Source organism: Pleurodeles waltl, chromosome 10, assembly GCF_031143425.1.
Source record: "Pleurodeles waltl isolate 20211129_DDA chromosome 10, aPleWal1.hap1.20221129, whole genome shotgun sequence".
In the NCBI taxonomy this organism is placed as follows: domain Eukaryota; kingdom Metazoa; phylum Chordata; class Amphibia; order Caudata; family Salamandridae; genus Pleurodeles; species Pleurodeles waltl.
The window spans coordinates 1042589154-1042607687 of NC_090449.1; the positions used below are offsets into that span (position 1 = coordinate 1042589154).

At 40.8% G+C, this 18534-nt stretch overlaps 1 protein-coding gene across 2 annotated transcripts in view; it reads right to left on the minus strand.

The window, feature by feature from the left end:
- Positions 1 to 18534, minus strand: part of LRRC3B (leucine rich repeat containing 3B) — a 366132-nt gene that overhangs the window by 189551 nt on the left and 158047 nt on the right. For both annotated transcript variants that reach the window (XM_069212022.1, XM_069212021.1), the window contains exon 2: positions 6328 to 6400. The gene's annotated coding sequence lies outside the window, so the exon portion shown is untranslated. The remainder of the gene's footprint in view (positions 1 to 6327; positions 6401 to 18534) is intronic.

Consider the following 18534-nt stretch of genomic DNA (forward strand, 5'->3'; position numbering starts at 1 on the left):
AGGTGCACACATGCCAAAAGGACATGTGTGCTTTACATGTCCAATTTAAAAATGCATTTTAAATGCATTTTTTAATTTTGCACCAGGTTACCACCTGGTTTCTTTTCATGGTATTTTGCATGTGCAAAATGGCATTCTGCGAAAAATCGCAATTTGCGATTTTTTTTAGCAGCATCTCCTTGCGATGTGGATTTTGCGAATCGCAAATTGCGACTCGCAAAAACCAGGTCACAGCGCAAGAAATCGCATTTTTGGCGATTTCTTATTTGTGGTCTGCGAATGCCTTTCATGCATCGCAGAACACTTTTTTGCACTCGCAAACGGACGAATTTTGCGATTCGCACCGTTTGCGAGTGCAAATTTTTTTCATACATCTGGCCCTAAATGTACAAAAGAAAATGTATTTGGCACATACATTTGGCCAAAAACACAGTAGTAACTGGTTAGTTCCAATCCTATAGTGAGGAATGCAATTATAATTGGAATCAATTAGTCCAAACGCATAAGTATTTGAAAAGGGAATAGCACTGAATGAACAAGAGGTTTGTAAAAAGTGCATTTAAAATGTGAACCCTGTTAATTTTAAAATATAGTCACCAGTCAGTAAAATAAGACGAGGGCTGGGAACTATAGGGGAGACAAGCAAAGAACATCAGTAAGTGGAAGAGACAAGGGGGAATTACCTGAATTTAACAAGATTTGGAATTAAAGAAAAATGCAGGTTTAACCTAATTGTCTCCTACTAATTGCGTTTGCAATGCAACTGCATGCAAGAAACTGTAATTCACATAAAAGTGCTTTGTAGTTTTAATATGGAAACAATAACTTCACTATGGAGGTCTCTGATCATAGTACTTCTCTGGACTGTGTCCTAACATCAGGTACCTCCTCTTACAAATTTAGCTAATGACAGACCCTTTAACCAAATTTAGCTAATGACAGGCTCTCCAATCAACCATTAACTGGGCTGCACCAAAACCCTTCCTGGTGGATTGCTTTCATCCCATATTCGATCTAGGATGTGGGCATCCACATATCTGGGGTATATACATTAAAATATCCAAAATGTTGCACACAATTGATCTTGAAAATCAAGAAGATATTGCAGATTACACAGGGAATCTAACATTTGCACTGGATACCTGTTTATAAAAGTATGATGGGTTATTTAGACGCTGGCGGGTGGCCTCCAGGTCAGGAGAGACCATGTCCGCCTCTCCTAGTGGAGTACCACCCACCAAATTTAGAAATCCCACCAGTCAGGGCTTCAGCCGAATCAACAGTGCAATAGCTTCACTGAAGGCATCGTATTTTGCCAAGTGGGCAATGTCTTGGATGCCCACACATAGTAATTGTTTTTTTAATGTTTTCAAGAAACAGACCCCCAAAGCAGGTGTTTTTATTTCTTGAGTAAAAAAAATGGGCATAATGCACAGGGAGCTTGCTCCTTGCACATTGAGGCCATTGTTTGATTGCTCTGCCCAGGACCACCATACATTACATGTTGGTACTCGGCATGTAAATCTAGTGATGGTTGCCCTAAAGGGCGGGGTGAATGTCATGTGACCTGACAGCCCTGTGGTTTTCTTGCCACCAGTTCATTGGGTTTAGTCAGCTGGGACTTCAGCAGAAGAAACCCTCCTGCTCTCAAGTTTGGTGGACAAGGAGCATTCCGACAATGGTAGTCTCTCCTGCCGATTGCTAAATGACCCTCCTCATTTCATGAAAATTTGTATGACCATTAAACACCGTATGTACCTCAGTGACAAATCCATCCCTGTGTTCCACTCAGATTCTGGCGTCCAGTATCTCCGCACTTCAAATATATTCAATATAAAAATTTCAATGGAGGGGAAATTGTATTGATCGCCTCTACGGTCTGGTATTTCCTCCTGAAAATCAGATTTCTCACAGAGCTTCTTTCATTTTGCAAAGCCATAAAAGTGTCCTTTTCAGACAATGAATGTGTTTGTTTGTGCAAATGACACCACTGTTGTAGATCATTTAATTAAACCTGCTGGGTGCCTAGTGGTAGTTTGATTTACAGGATACACTATATAAATATAATGAAAGAAACACATTTATTGTAATTCCAAATTGTGATGGAAGAGAATGCGCTTTTGCACTCAAGGGCTTCCCTGCTTATAATGATCTGCCTTCACTCTCAAGTAACCATGCCTAGTCTTGTATCAAGCCAGTTTGTAGCCCCCTCTGGATCATCACTTCTTGTGTGTGTGCCTTATTCTGAGTCCAAGGTTTCAAGAACAGATTTGGTCTAGAGCAGGCAACACTCAAGCACATAGAAGGGGTACAGACAGAAGCAAGCAGTGCTTAATTTGAGCTGGGGGTTTCAGGTGCTTGATAACAGCACTTGCCGGCACTTTTGACAGTCTGCCACATGGTGGCGATGTTTGTCTAACTTAGAGATGAGAACAACTCAGTGGAATAACAAAGGCCCCTGCAGCCCTTGCAGGGCAGGGGGGCCCGAGCTCCAGTGGGGCCCATCAGCATAGTACAGAGGCCTGAAACCTCCTGAGTGAATCTGGAGAGGGGGCCGCTTCATGTACTGTTTAGGGGGCTCCCCTCTAGTTTCGCTACATCACTGGCACAACTACAATTGTTTATTAACTGATTATGCATTAAAAATGACGAATGCCTGAAGATCAAGCCACTCATAGCTTTGGGGACCTGGAATAGTCTGAAGTGTCACACTTGTAAGAGTGTGTAAGTAGATATATTGGTACTGTGGCAGCGCTGGCAGGCCCAATGGGTGGTTCAAGCTCAGTGCCCTCCTAACGAGGGTCCTGGCACTTATTGTTTTACAAATTAAGCACTGGAAGCAAGGGGATGCAGCATGAGCCCCTGCACTTTGCAATGATGTGTAGGTAAAACTGTTCTGCCCACATTTCAGAGGAAGACTGGCCATGAGCTGGAATCTTATATCGGATGTCTAAAGGTCTCTTTGCCCTCACAGTCTCCGGTGTGCAACAAATGGATGCCCTATGTAGTCAAATATAGGGGACCACTGACATCCAGGTGACACAGGATGAAGCATGTCACGGAAAAGCATCTTACAAAGGTTGTGTACCTGGGGATGATGGTTCTGCTAGGTTTTCCTGACAGAAGGTCGGGGCTCAGAATGGAGAGAAAAAGCTGGGTTGTGAAGGGCAGGTATCACTGTGTGATCCAAGACAGGCACCAGCCCTTTCTAGTGTGGTTGCCCTTAGTGATGGAGTCTATATTAATAGACCAGTAGATGGGTTGTGTATAATGTGACTACAAAGGTAGTCAGTGCCATTGCTCTGGGAACCTTGTGTCTCACCTGCAGCCCCTTTCCTCAAGGCATGACACTGAAGTTCTTGCAAAGTAGGGTCGATAATCCATGACCACACTGCCCCACCAGCCCTCATCAAACCAAGGCACAAACAAATTATTAGATCCTGTTGTAAAAATAGTTATGTTGTGGAAGGCTTGAAATCAAGACTTATGGCAAACACAGACGCTAGGGAAAGATATTCACTTTATATTGTCAAATGAGAAGTTCTTCAAGGATGGAAAGACACACCGATGCGAAGAAAACTCATTGTGATTCTAATATATTATTTAATTTAGGCAATGTTACTTGGAATGCCTGGTCAAAAATGTAATGTATAAAATAGTAATGTTGCAAATGTAACTTGATACTTGATGAAAGCCAATAAAGATTATTTTCAAAAGACGTCTACAAACAGTGCAGGCGAGCGTGCCACAAACTATGTATGTGGTTGGTCCCTCTTGGGACATAAGAAAATGTATCCTAGGCTGTGGAGCATACATAAGATTTACAGAAATTCACCCAACTACAAGACATTGGAGTACTTGATAAAACAAGGTGAAACATTGCTAAATAAGCAGCCATAATAGGAGAGTAAGGTACAGGGGAGAAGAAGGGCTTCATAGGTTACTCTGGAAACATTGGGGTGCAGTGAGATGCATTTCTGTGAAGAGAAATGCATGAACACAACTCAGTGGCATAACAAAGGCCCCTGCAGCCCCTGTGGGGGAGGGAGCAGCGGGGCCCGAGCTCCAGGGGGTCCCCTTAGCATAATACAGAGGCTATATTCCACTATGGTGGTGGTGGAAGATGTGGTGAGAGGTTGCTTGTAGGAGATGGAGTTGATCTTGTTCAAGATTATCAGCCATCGCAGTAGAAGGTAGGCTGTTTGGTTCGTATACAGTACTTTATCAGGGTTTTTTATAGTCTGGCTTGACAGTGCAGCTGTTGCCAGACAATTAGATAAGCATCACTAGAGAGGGGCATTGGCTCCGCCCACATATTAGGAATCAGGAGCACATTTTTTGATTGGTCAGAAGTTGTGCATTTCCATAAAAACAGTGTTTGCCATCCATGTAGCTGTGATTGTTTTTTTATTTACCCAGCTGCCTTAGCTCAACCTTTTAGGGGCACACACTTGACATTGCAATGCTATTAATGTGTCTAAGATAATTAGATAATTTGTGTGGTTTTTCTCTGGAAGCAGAGCAGATGTGAGGAAGAGAGTCATTAACCTCCATAAATCTTTAGCTTTCAACCTTCTCCAATCTTAGGATACGGTTCTTTGCTTCCACACAAATTCATTTCTATGCCCATGCTAATTAATTATAATGCTTCCCTTACCATACAACATTCTTTTAAAGCCAGACCCATTGGCATTGGCAATGGTTTTTTTATATATTCATTCAGATTCTTGTTCTTATAATACAACACTCTGTGATTTCTTTCACTCACTATGTGGCATTTCCATCACCAGATGTCCCAACACGTTCAGGCACAATTGGAACATGTGAGATCAATCACACCTCCACGGATAAGACTGGAGTTTGCCACAACCAGTGTGGATGAATTTGTATGTGGTTCGGTCCCTCAAAAAAGACAAGGGTGTCGCTGTCCATGGCTTGAATGTGGTGCTATTTTTCACAATTACATTTGCTTGTGATTTTACACGTGTTATATCGGGAACAGCACAGTCCTATCAGTGAATGGGCATGCACATGCAAAATAAGAGTGATAGAGCATAGTGCAGACATGCCAAGAACCTGAGAGCTAATAAGAAGATAACATTCTATTAGGATAAGCATCTTCTGAAAAATGTAAGATATCTCTTAGAAGTTCATAGTTTTATAATTCACTGAATAAATAACATAAGCCGGCTATCAGAGGTGGGGATGTCCTCCCTGTAAAGTGCCATTTTAAAGGCTCTTCTCACATGTCAGCATATTGGGCAGCGTTCCTAGATCAAAGTTCAGGAACTGCCTCAGATACCTCAACAGATGTGTGTCAATGAGATTAGTTTCATTGATTGCTCTAGAACTGGTAGATCTGAGGGGTCAAGGGTTGTTCTTGTGAGGGGCACGTGTCTGTGTGTACTGGAGTACTGTGGAACTGAATGGTTTGTGCATAATTTACAGGGTTTGAACTTTATTCTCTTTTCACAGGGATAATCAAGCTTTTTCAGAGCAGGGTCACGTGGTCTCATGTCTTCATCTTTACGCAGAGCTTGGCAAGTGGACTTACACTCTTCTTCAAAGATGATACAACTGTTGTCTGAGACTGTGCCGTAACTCCACATAGTAGTTGTTCTAGATTGTTCTAGAGATGTGATATCGTCCTCCATTGCATCATCAGTTGGAAGTTAATTTCCTTGAAAGCATCATATGATGATGGGACAAAGCAGAGGTTTAAATGCAATGTGACCGGGATCATGTACCTCTGGGTTTGGAAAGGTCTTCTCCAAGCTTGCTTTGTCGTCCTAGCTGGCATCGCATTCCTAGATGCATCTCCTGGTGTCGCTTGGGCTCTCATTATTCTAATGAGACTACTGGAGTTGAGCGGCAGAATCACCTGCAGTGTGGGAGACTTAACCCACTACAGGTGACACCTGTCGCCCTAATCCGGGTTTTGCTACTCCTAACTAGCAGTGCCTCATCTCTACTCAAGAGTAGGGATGATTGGGCAGCCAAGTGCATGACACAATCGACTCTTCAGGGAAGGCAAATATTTCACAGTAGATAGGTAACGTGGCAGAGATGGGCATCTACTGAGTGCGCCAGAGTGTGAGATTAGCTCTGGAAGGGAACCCGCTGTTTAAATCATGAATCTGTACGTCACATTGCTTCTTTGGATCTCAATGAGGGGTAGCAAGGAGTAGTGTCTGCTAATCTTGGCTTGCCTTTCACTATTCCGGGCCCTCCTCTTACAATGGGACCAAAAAGGAAATAGAGGCCTGCTTTTAGAGATAGGTACTGCCTCACAAAGTCTGTAATTCAACAAAATATTAATGCGCCTACCTCTAAAGACGGCGCTGAAGATCCATCTCCTCGGAGTCTTCATATGGGGTCCACATGGGATATGTCCCAGTTCCTATAAAACATAAAAGCAAAGTGTTTTCAGATCCCAAAAACACATTTATAACAAGTTAACATGAAGGCCCATAAAGGCATTGGCGGAAGCAGAAGATAAATTAGTTAGTCACATTTACTACTGTAGTTGTCACTCCCTGCCCTCTCCTTGGCCTCTCAGTAGCAACTAACGATGAGCTAAGACTGAAGCCAAGCTTTAGGCTGAGATGCCACCAGGGGTCAAAGAGTTTATGATGTTAATTCTGCAAGCCCTGGTCTTTTGGTGAATTGGTGCCCATGCGAGTTTATTTATAGACCAGGGCAGTTACACATGAATGATAAATAGACAGCAGATTCAGAGATAGAAGGAAACAGACTTAATATGTATATCACATAGGAATAGAGCGCAGAAATATGCCCGTGGCCCTGGTTCCATACAATTACAACTAATTATCACAGACTCCTATATTTATCTAATTCTCACTTAGTAAATCTACATGTATGTATATGGTATTTCTATAGAGCAGTGCTGAATTTGTAAATAAAAATGTGTCGGTGCTCAAAGCCCTCTTCTTAAACGTGCGGCTCCTGCAATTAAATGTGGGGACACGGAATACTTAGGAAGCGTAATCCTGAAGCAATCTTGGGCCTCTTTAATCCATTTACAACCACTCCCTGCCTCTTCAGCTCACTTTTGCAGCTTTCTGCTTTCTCCCTTTGTGACGCTTTTTCGTTTTTCTCTTCCTCTGTCTTTCCCATACGTGTCTTTTGCTCACAGCAAATGCTTGAGGCAGAAGAATAAGCTCCGGCCCTCACAAATAAGTGCTGGAGCTCTTCACCAGAAACAACAAGCAAAAATTAAGCACTGCTATAGAGTACTAGTCAGAAAGCAACAGAAAGCTGCATACAGTCAAAAGTAAGCTTGAAGCTGGTGAGTAATAAGAGAGGAGGCTGAGTTGGGGATGGTTCATGCATTATGATGATGAGGATGTGGATGGTAGATGCATTTTGATGAGGTGTTCTTTAAAGAGTTGAGTCTTCAACTCTTGCCTAAATTGGAGTTGGTTGAAGTGGTCCTGATGGATGGGTGGATGCTGTTCTAGATCCTTGGTGCATAGAATGAAAAGACCTGCTGCCTTGTTTTTTCATTTTTACACTTCTTAGTCAGCAGGCTGATGATGTCCTGCTGAAGGTGTGATGAGAACCACTAGAAATGGCAAGCTTGTCTGCAAATGGCGAGCTTCTCTACCTCAATTAAAATTCCTGGTCCTTAAGAGGCACAGGATGTGATGTAGTTTTCAGCACTAAATAAAAGATAGAACTTACAAAATCTTGCATTGAAATTATACTTATCTTTATCCCATGACAGTAAACAGAAACAACCATGAAAGTTATGTTTTTAAAATTAAGTTTCTGCCCATGGGGCTTCCAGATAGTAAAATCCAGTTATAGTCTCTGGGTAACCAACACAAATTCACATACCTTCTACTGACATTGTCTAATGGTATCTAATTATAACTAATATTCATATATACTTTCTGTAGCTTTTCTGAAAGCATAACCAAATCTTACTACTCTGTGTGTTGACAAGCACAGCCATAGACAGAGGAAATGGAAGATTTCATTATGTGTTTACTTAGTTGTTTCTTTGCTAAGTATAATTTGCCACTGAGATTTTTTCAGAGCACCATGGGTAATTTTTTTCAGGGCTATGTGCTCTATTATTTAGTATGCACCAGTATACCCTGCCTGCAGCAGCAGGAGCAAAACTTTTACAGTAAAAACATAATAAACAATGTTTATTATGTTTTTACTGCAAAAGGGGTGGGCCACGGGTGTGACAGGGACAGTGCACATGTATGTTTGGCCGGCTGTCTTGGGCCAGCCACACATACATGCACAGTAGGCTCTGTCCAACCCGGCAACACAATGCTGCATTGGAGAGAGCAGGCAGAGTCTCCCACTCTGCCTCGGAGCGAACAGGCCAGGGAGCAGCATGAAAGCAGCGGTATGATTGGATGCAGGCTGGGAGCTTGAGCCTGTCACTGCAGAAGAGGAGTGGTTCGGAGGTGGCACAGTGCAGCAAATAAGGTAAGCTTTTTATTATTATTGTTTTTTGGTTGCTCCCTCCCCTCCTGCCGCGCTGCCCCTTCTCCCTCCCACAAGCCACGACTGGTATACACGCAACAAGACATATAGAAGGAAGGTATACCAAAAAGAAATGTTTCTCAATCCAATCCTTGCTATAAATTCCCTGTTCCAATTGTTTTTTCAAACTTCAGGTGTCCCTTTTAGTCTCTTATAACTCCATATAAAGAGTCATGTACACATATTTATTGCACTAAAGTGAGCAAATTGTTTGTATCAACAGTTTAAATTCATGGTTTGTATTTAAATAATTTGAATTTGCCCAACATACACATTTACTCAGCACCCTGGAGTAATATTACGTGTGGGCAAATAAGTCTCACAAGAGCGAGCTTGGGTTGTTCCATGGCAGATATGTCTTCCTTAGAAGGTTAATACCCATAAAGTTGCAAGTTGCAAGTTAGTGGATGTTCACAAACCTTTGGTGGGCACATTCTCACCCTGGATATGGTCAGAGATTCACTCTTGTCAAGGGCAGAATTAAAATTATATCCAGTCCTGTTGCACATGGGCTGCACATTTATGTATGACTAAGGGCCGCTTCATGAGTGTGGCGGTCTTCAGACCACCACACTCATGGTGGTGGTCAGGAGTGCGGCTGTTGCGGCAGTCCGACTGTCACATTAAAACCCTGGCAGGTCACCCGCCACAATGACCACTAGCGGCCAGGCTGTGGCAGAGATCGTAATCCGCCAAGACAGCGCTGCATACAGTGCTGCCCTTCAGATTATGACCTTGTTCTCTGCCAGCCTTTTGATGGCGGTAACACCACCATGAAAAGGCTGATGGAAAACAGGTTTAGGGGCCACAAAGGAGCCGCTGCACTGCCCATGCACATGGCATGGGCAGTGCAGAGGCCCTCCGGCCCAGCACCATGGCAGTGTTCACTGTCTGCAAAGCAGTTAGTGAACATTGAGAGGGTGCTGGTGCACCCTGTGGGCTACAGCATTGCCTCCAGCTCGATTACGAGCCAGAGACAGTGCTGTATCCTGTTTCCCACTAGTCCGGCGGGTGGAAATTGAGGTTTCGGCCCGCCGACCTAGAGGGAAACTCTTGGTAACTCGAAGGCGGCAGCCACCCTGTCAGGATTTTGGCAGATGAGCTTTCCCGTCCACCAAACTCAAAATGAGACCTTAAATGTGCTTCTGCTACATTTACACAAGAACTCACAAAAAGATTACAGATCTGCTTTTGATAAACTATGACGTTTGCAGCGACAAAGGTGTAGGACAGAAATATTTTGTGAACTCTATACAAATTGTGAATCTACACAGCGGTTGCTCCATGGGAGCAAATTATTTTTTTTACTATGCAAGGCGTTAGTTCTGAGGTCATGTTGGTATCCTCTCACCTTTAATAAGTGCACTCCTGTGTAAAGCTTACTTAAAGGGGCCATCCATTATAGAGAAAAATACAGTTCTCTTTGCCCAGCCCTGCATTTCTAACAATCACCAGCAAGTGGCATCCCAGACAGATGGTGTGATGATGTCAGTTCTGGTTTGAGATACTTTGTGACATCATTCTCGAGATGACCTCTTTAAGTTGCTTGATTTCATGGTGGGGCCTGGGATGTAGCATCAGTCGCTGGTCTACAGTTCTGAACCTGTGGTCCAGGGACCCCGAGGGGTGCGTGGCACCACATCAATGGGTCTAAGACTGCTTAGAAAATTAAACAGTTTTAACTAATTAAATATAGAAGCAAAATATAAAACTGAACATTTTAACACTTTCTTTAAATGTGAAGGAATTTAAAATTGGAGGCTCAAAATTTAATTTGTATCCTCAGATTGATTTGTGGGAGCAGTGCAAGTACATCACAAAGAACATAATATGGACGATGGGTGGCCTCAAGTGAGTTTATAAAACCTCCTACCTATTTTCCCATTGAAATTAAAGTTTAGATTGTTTTATATTCAAGTCATAACTTTCTAAAACAGCAGCAACCTTTGCTATTACCACAATACATTCTACATGACATGATAACCTTCTAATTACAAGTCACAATTTAGTTATAGACATAACACATCTCCTCTCTTAATAAAATGGAAAAATAAAAAACATAAAAATACATAATTACATATTTTCATAAATCAGAAAACATGCTAACTGTAATGAACTAATTTGTTATATACTCTTGCAAATACATGGGTCGTTTGATGGCTCTACTATATTTACTATTATGTGTGTCTCCTATCTTATCATGACTTTGACTTCCCTCTGAAGTAGATACATTTTCTTGAATTATACTTTCCTATCCTTCACTTGCCCTAGTATCTACCCTAGTTGACATGTTAACGGCATACTTTGACAAGAGTCCAACCAGAAATACTTTTCCTTTCCTATATCTTCAAATAATTTTCTATTACCATCTTTACATTTTACAAAACGACTCATGTGCCAAACACGTACATCATTTGCCCTGACAGAATTAAGGTAAACTTCAACCGCAACCCTTGGCTCCGAATATTTGCTGTCCCATTCTTTACTTAACAGGCTACTTGACATGCACCACTTCACCCTTCTTCAAATCAATCTCTTTAGCTCCCTTCTTTTTGTCCATATAATCTGTATAGTCATTGTGTGCCTTCTGAATGTTTTTCATTACTTCAGAAGGTGGCCAATCCTTTTACCTAGTGTTAAGCAACCACCCCTGATTGTCCTTAGTGAAGCGAACCCTTCCCCTCATGATAGTAAATGGACTGTATCCAGTGATGGTTGGCGTGGTCCGATACATCCACACCATTTTCTTAATGCTAGGCTTCCAATTTAGATTTTTATACTTAGCCAATTGCAATGAGTCCTTAATGACACAATTATATCTATCTACTTCTCCATTCCCACTAGGACGATAAACAGAAATTATTTTATGTTCTATGCCATTCCATCTAAAAAAAAGTCTCTACTTCTTTACTTTTAAATTGTACACCACTGTCAGTAATAACCTTTTTCGGTAGCCCTTCTCTTTGAAATAGTTCATCTAAAAACAACAAAACATTCCCAGCATTGGCCTTGTTAACAAATTTAACCTCTGGCCATTTAGAAAAGTAATCCATGGCCACAATTACATACCATTGTTTATTTTCCTCAACAATAGGTCCCATAATATCTACACCAATCATTCCTATGCCATTTTTGGGCATGGAATGGGGTGTAACGTTGATTTTAAAGTAACTAGAGACTTGTCTGCATTCATACATAAGTCACATTGCCTAACTGTTCTTTCAATCTCTACATCCATTCCCAGCCACCGGTAAATTTCCTTAATTTTCTTCTTTGTTTTTACAATATCTAAATGACCCTCATGGCATATTTTAATAATGGATTACCTTAACTCTTTCAGTGGACGAATCTTATCACCTCTTAAAATATCATTCTGTGTTACAGATAAATCGTTGAATTCCTCAAAAAGGTTTCTCAATTCTGGATCAATTGATTTTTTTCTGGCTATCCATTCTGAATATAATTCCTTAAAGATGTTAACATTTGGTAATGTAAATTAGCCTCCATCCAATCTTTGCTACCAATAGCATCACATTCCTTACTTCCTGCCCATGTCACACTTATCTTTTCACCATCTTCGAAATTCTCTTCAAGAGGCACCGGGATCCTACTCAAACAGTCTGCAATCTTGTTTTTACTCCAGGTAAATACACCAACTTATACCTAAAGTCCAACAGTCTCATGGACATCTTTGCAATCCTAGGTGTAGCTTTTTGTAGGCCTTCTGTAGACAATAACTTTAATAACGTTTTATGATCACACCTGACCTCTACATTAAGACCCCACAAAAAAATTCTAAAATATTCCAGTCCCCAAACTATCACAAGATTTACCTTTTCTATAACTGAATATCTTTTTGCTGCAGGTGATAATGCCCTAGAAACAAATGCTATTGTATTCTTCTTGACTTGAAAGTTTTTTTGACTTCAAACAGCACCAATACCTTTATTACTTGCATCTGTAGTTAATACACAAGGAAGATTAGGATCAAATCCAAATAAAGTCTTTGCTTTGCATATTTTACCCTTTATATTTTCAAAATCCTCCTGTACGATTTCTGTCCAAACAAATTTACACCTGTCTTTTAACAATATTCTCATATTAAATATTTTTTCTGAGAAATCCCTTACAAATTTAGCATAGAATTCCGCTAAACCAAGAAATTATCTCAACTCATCTTTGTTACACGGTGCTAGTGCATCTCTTATAGCTGACATAAGTTATTTTTTTGGTTTAGTCCCTTCTGCTGTTATTTCATGCCCCAAGTAATTTAAAACTTGCACACCAAATTTGAACTTTGAATATTCTGCTTTCAACCCACTCTCTCGTAATTTGATCAAAACATTCTCCACTCTTGTATCATGTTGTTTTTTATCCTCCCCCAGGATTAAAATATCATCTTGGAAATAAATTACTCCTGCCATATCCTTGAAAGGTTTATGCATTAATTTCTGAAAAACAACAGCTGCTGAGGTAAGAATAAATGGCATATGTACATAATAATAACACCCCTGGGAAGTCATAAATGCCGTCCAATTTTTACTATCAGCATGCAGTTTTAACTGATGATAAGTCTGTAGACGTGAACCATTTCATACCCTTGGTCATAGCAAGCATTTCATTGATTTTAGGAAGAGGACATTTTTCCACCACAAAGTTAGTATTCAATTCTCTCAAATCAATTCACAAACAGACTTTTCCATTGGCCTTGAGGACTACCACCAAAGGAGAAATCCACTCAGTTGCTTCTACTTCCTCAATAATACTTTTTTCTAAAAACATTTTCAATTCCTTCTTAACTTCTTCTCTCAGTACCCAAAGTATATTTCTAGATTTGTTTACTTTAGGGACAGCATTGTTCTTTAACACAGTTTTTTGGGAGTTACCTTTGAGAGTACCAAGTTTCCCAGACAACACTTCTGAAAAAGTTATTTTTAATTTGGTACCATGCCTCTCGCTTTCACTCACCACTATTAGGATCCAGAATGATGTTTAATGCTCTTTGATTCATCCATCCAAGAACAGCCAGACCCTCTTCAGCCGCATACAATTTACCTAATGCTTTTCCCCCTTTAAATTCAAAAGTAACTTTTCTATAACCAATCATGGGTATGGATTTTCCCGTAAAAGTTTCAGGAGAGACATCTGGCGGACTCAAGGATGCACCTTTAACTCTTACAACTTTTTCTTTCCATAACTTCCTATTGATTATTGTATACAGGGAACCAGAATCAGCCACAACAAGTATCTCTACACCTCCTAAACATAGTTTACAAAATAGGTTGTTCTTGGATAGTACATTAAGGTGTTTGACACAAAGGTTTTTTTTTGTTTCTGATACCTCTCTATCATCATTCAAAATATTGATATCCAACACACACTCCTGCTCCTCTGAATCATTTTCCCCCACCAATGCTTCAGATTCTAAATCTGAGTCATTATTGATCATGGTAACCTTCTTACTTCTTCTACATACCTTAGCAAAATGCCCCTTAATGCCACATTCACCACATATTTGATTTTTCACAGGACATTTTTTATTAGCAAGGTGTTCTGTTTTTCCAGTGATTTCACATTATTCCTATCTTTTTTAAAGTTGTCATGTTTTTGTGTAGCTCTCCTTCTGTTATGTTTAATTTTTCTAATAACATCTATCTGAGATTCTTTTATATCACTCATGATGGCCTTCGCACACTTATTTGAAATTTCAGCTTTTTTTACTAAAGCAATAACTTCTTTCAATTGAGACTCTCCATGTACCCGTAGCCTTTCTTGAATGTGCTAATTGTTTACATGCATTATGATTTGATCTAGTATGAATTCATCATGTAAAGATCCAAATCTACATGTTAATGTACGTTTTTTAAGATCTGAGACATACTCTTCAATAGTTTCAATTTTTCCTTGCGTCCTCCTAAAGAAATTAAATCTATCAATAGCAATGGAGACTGACGTGGAATACTATTTATGGAAATCCTATAATGTATGCATGAAAACATTAGAATCATCTGCCTGTCGAAACTTCAATAGAATTGTAGACATTAAGATCTTAGGGTCCTAAACAATGTAAAAGAATGTTCTTCTTTTTAACTGGTGTTAATTCTTCATCTTCAATTGTCTCCATGTAATTCAAGAAGTACTCCTTCCATTCATGCCACTTGATAGAGGGTTCTGCTGCTGAAAATATCTGTGATGCATATATTTTAACTAGTGTCCAGAAGTACCAACTTGTAATTCAATTTGGTAGAACTTATTGACCACTCTATTGCAATATTTATGTTTCAGAAGGTAATTAATTGTCCCAAAACCCATAGTCTGAACTACATAAATATCCCTAAGTAACCAAATGAAATATGATGAGGTAGGCCTGCCACCAAATAGATTTAGTGTAGGCACATTGATCCAAACAAATCTTCAACCAGGTGTGCCTATTACCGAAATAGATAACTCCAAACAAACAGCGTGACCATTAGTAATGATTATGAGAAGTTGCCCAACGCTCCAAAATGGCCACTCCAGGTCATTCTCATCACTTTGTTTTCACAGGAAATCTAAGTGTTGACGTGCAAGCGTTTCTGCAGCAAATGACTTGAAATACAGGTGTACACTTCCTCAACAATATATAGCTGCAAGTCGGCTTCCAAAATGATATCAACTCACATCATAGCAAGAAATATTCCAATTATTATTAACTTGTGTTCGTTCTGTTCACGCTTGTTTGTGGTTACGCTGCACTTTTGTTTTGATGAGCGCGCGATAATTTGAACCGTGCCGCTCACCCTTGCTTTGATCTCTTTCAAATGCTTGCAATGGTTGTCATGCCAATCCTGAAGTAGCTTAACTGCGTGCACCTCAACAACACTGAGAGCTAGAAGTGCTTATAGTGGTGAGCCTGCAATATGTGTTGGCCGGTACAGTAAAATCTCACTGCCTAAATATGTGCTACGCACTTACGATTGTTTTCTCGATGACCGCTGCCTGGGTTGAATTTGGGCTTCTTTCAACACCTGGCTGCTGTCACCACAATCCTCATACCTCGTCGTCAAAACTTGTTAGATAATCATCACGCAGAGAATTGTTCAATCTTCTTTACTTATAAGTATTCATCCAGTAAGTCCAACACATCTCCTGGCTCGCTGGCAACTACCTAGTTTTCAAGTCATAACATTCTAAAACAGCAGCAACCTTCCCTATTACCTCATCACATTCTACATGACACAATACCCTTCTAATTACAAGTAGCAATTTAGTTATAGACATATCAAGAAGACAAAAGGTTGAGGACCACTGGTCTATAATGTTCCCTGGACCACCCTGAGCATCCTGGAAATGATTTGTCGATTCAGGCCTAGCATCCCTCATGCTGCTCTTTTCTACACCAGCTAGAATGTTTTAAGTGATTCTTAGAAAATGATATGTTTTTTTTTAAAAACACTCAAGCAAGCGATATAATCACATTCAGGTAGAGATCCAGGGCCATTACGTTGCAATTCATGTTCCAATTTTTTTCTGATGGAAGGCACATAATGGGAGCCGAAAGCAGAACTGGGAAATCTAATAATATCAGTCTTCATTGGGCCTAGCGAGCAAAGCAGCATTCATTCAGAGAAACTCAAAAATTGGTCAAAATGCAGCATTTAGCAGCAGAGCCTGGCACAGGAGGACCAGCATCCTTCCTCAGCAGCAGTAAAACCAGCCAGCACTGCAGCAAGGCACAGCTAAATTACTGCCTTCACAGCCCCTGACCTACCCTGATAGCTTTGGAGAAAATCAAACATGTCTTTGTTAATTATCTCTGCTTTAAAGCCTCGTTAGAATTCAACAATGTGCCTTTGTCAGCATGACCAAACCACAATGTTGCCAAACTATGTAGTCATCAGAATACAATTACAACCGTGTAAACTACACACACGTTATATCCAGACATTTTATATAACCTAATATTGAAATCATTCTTAAAAAAAGGACAAACCAGCATATTACTACTAAATTCATCCGTAAAAAGGACTAAAGTCTGGGTTGCTATTGCAACCATGACAGGATGATAAATTCTAGAGATGCTGAGTTACAAAGCGGTTTCCCACTGTCAGCATCCATTGGAAGGTCAGGCGAACTCATTCCCAGGAGCACAGATGCACAAGGTGTGTCTGGCACAGCACGCTTGCTGACAGTCCGTGTATATGCAGTATGAGTACAGAATGTATACACATGCTAAGACCCCCAGAGCAAAGAAGAAGAAAACATTATGGGCCAGATGTAGGTAGGTTTCATTTTGCGAGTTGCAAATTGCGAGTACCAGCGACTCGCAATTTGCAACTCGCAAAATGAAATGCAGAAAGGTGCCTCAGACACCTTTTGCGACTCGCTATGGGGTCGCAAAGACCCACCTCATGAATATTAATGAGGTGGGTCGCAGTTTGCGACCCCATAGCGAGTCTAGGCACTCACAGGGATGGTGGCATGCTGGAGACAGCAGACCACCATGTCCGTGACTGCTTTTAAATAAAGCAGTTTTTTTTTTCTCTTTGCATCCCGGTTTCCTTAAAGGAAAACAAGCTGCAAAAAGAAAAAATACCGAAACCATTTAGTTTCGTTTTTTTCAGAGCAGGCAGTGGTCCATAGCACCACTGCCTGCTCTGAAAAATACTTTTTTGTGGCATTCACAAAGGGGAAGGGGTCCCATGGGGACCCCTTCCCTTTTGCGAATGAGTTAGGGACCCCTTCCCTTTTGCGAATGAGTTACCATCCACTTCAAGTGGATGGTAACTGCGACTTGGTTTGCGACCGCTTTCGCAGTCACAAAGTAACTCAACATCGCAATGCGGTCACAAATAGGAAGGGAACATCCCTTCCTATTTGCGAGTCGGAATCACATTTTGCGAGTCGGTACCGACTCGCAAAATGTGACTCTACATCGCGTAAGGCCTTTTGCGCCTCGCAAACTGCGTTTTTCGGAGTTTGTAACATGCAAAAGGCTTCCTACATCTGGCCCTACATTAGGATACGGATCTCTGAATAATGGAACATATTACCTGTTCAGAGTTTTCTAATTCATTGAAGTGAGAGCAAACTTTGGGAACTTCAGAATCAATAGGGCAATCTTGAAAAGTCTATTGATTGAGACATTTAGGCCCAGATTTAAGAGGGCCTTGCGCCATTCTAACACTACATAACATAATTTTTTTACGCTAATGTGGCGTTAAAAGGCCAAAAACGCCGCACCATATTTACAAAGTGGCGCAGTGCTTTCAGTGAGCCACTTTGTAACCCTTTGCAACACATTATGCCTGCGCCAGACATAATATATGCAAAGGGGGCATTCACCCGTCAGGGTGGGCAAAACAATGGCGCCATTTTGTTTGGCAATATTAACGCCTGTTCAGAGCAGGCGCTAAAAGGAGGCTTCCGTTGGTTTCAATGGGCTCCTGGGTGCTTTGCAGGCTAAGCGTCAGAATTTTTGATGCTAATCCTGAAAAGTGCTGGACAACTGTGAAAAATTATGACGCTAGTCCTCCTGACTACCGCCATGGTGCACCGTAATTTCAATACGGTGCACACATGGTGGCATTAGTGGGCGCCCTAAGGTTGCGCAAAAAAAGTGCCGCTGCACTAGAGGCAGCGCAACTTTTCAAAAATCTGCCCCTTACCTTAAGTATGGGTCACTACAGAGAGCTTACTGCCAAGAAACATAGACGCATTTAATAATAATGTGTTTTGTAAAATCCTTAATAGCACTCTTCTTTATTGCTTTTGGGTACTGGAAATTGCATGTTTTACTCTCTGGTATTTTACTGGTACTCAATGTTTCAGTCTCAGAAATATGAAAGAATTTCATGTTGTCCCTTGAAACCAACATACGAACAACACATTACACCATATGTCAGCAGCCGGTGCTTAACACACTGAGCGACCTGGCTGGTTTTGTGATCATAAGAGATTCCATATGCATAGGGAGCAAAGATTTACATTAAATCTGATCTTCACCAATCAAATCCCATTAGCTGTCAT